This window comes from Gavialis gangeticus, unplaced genomic scaffold (genome assembly GCF_001723915.1).
Source record: "Gavialis gangeticus isolate Ggan-Ray unplaced genomic scaffold, GavGan_comp1, whole genome shotgun sequence".
Lineage (NCBI taxonomy): Eukaryota > Metazoa > Chordata > Crocodylia > Gavialidae > Gavialis > Gavialis gangeticus.
The window spans coordinates 12,819,814-12,820,360 of record NW_017729019.1 but is presented as its reverse complement, the minus strand read 5'-3'; positions in this window follow the sequence as shown (position 1 = coordinate 12,820,360).

Here is a 547-nt window from a genome sequence, read left to right as displayed (position 1 = left end):
CGTGCTCTCAAGTAGGGAGTTCCCCATTGTGTAAGTGTGAATAAGTGTATTAAATAACCCCCTCCACTTCCACCTGGATGTTTTTATCAGGAAGCAGTGGCTTTTGGGGAACTCTAATGCCATGATGCTTCTCCACCTGACACACAACATCAACAGTAAGAGGAATTTGCAGGAAATGCTCTCTCAATCTAGAGGAAAGGTGGCCAGAAATGGATTCTGATTAAAAAACCTGTTGATGCTTTGCAGGAGGCCAGAAGCGTTGTCCTCATCACCCACTCATCGCCTACCGCTTGGGCAAAATATTCTGGCTGTACTGGAGAGAATCAGATTCACCACAGACCTAAATAGGCCCAGGATCTCACTGCTGGCATTTGACAATAGGGCCACAAGCTTTTTGAACAGCAGGTTCGCTTCTTGTGCAACGGTGCAAGGCAGAACACCTGCAGAGTACCACATACACCCTTCCACCAAGAGAATCACAGGATCACAGACAGCGAGGGCTGGAAGGGACCTCAGGAGGTCACATCCAGTCCAACACCCTGCTCCG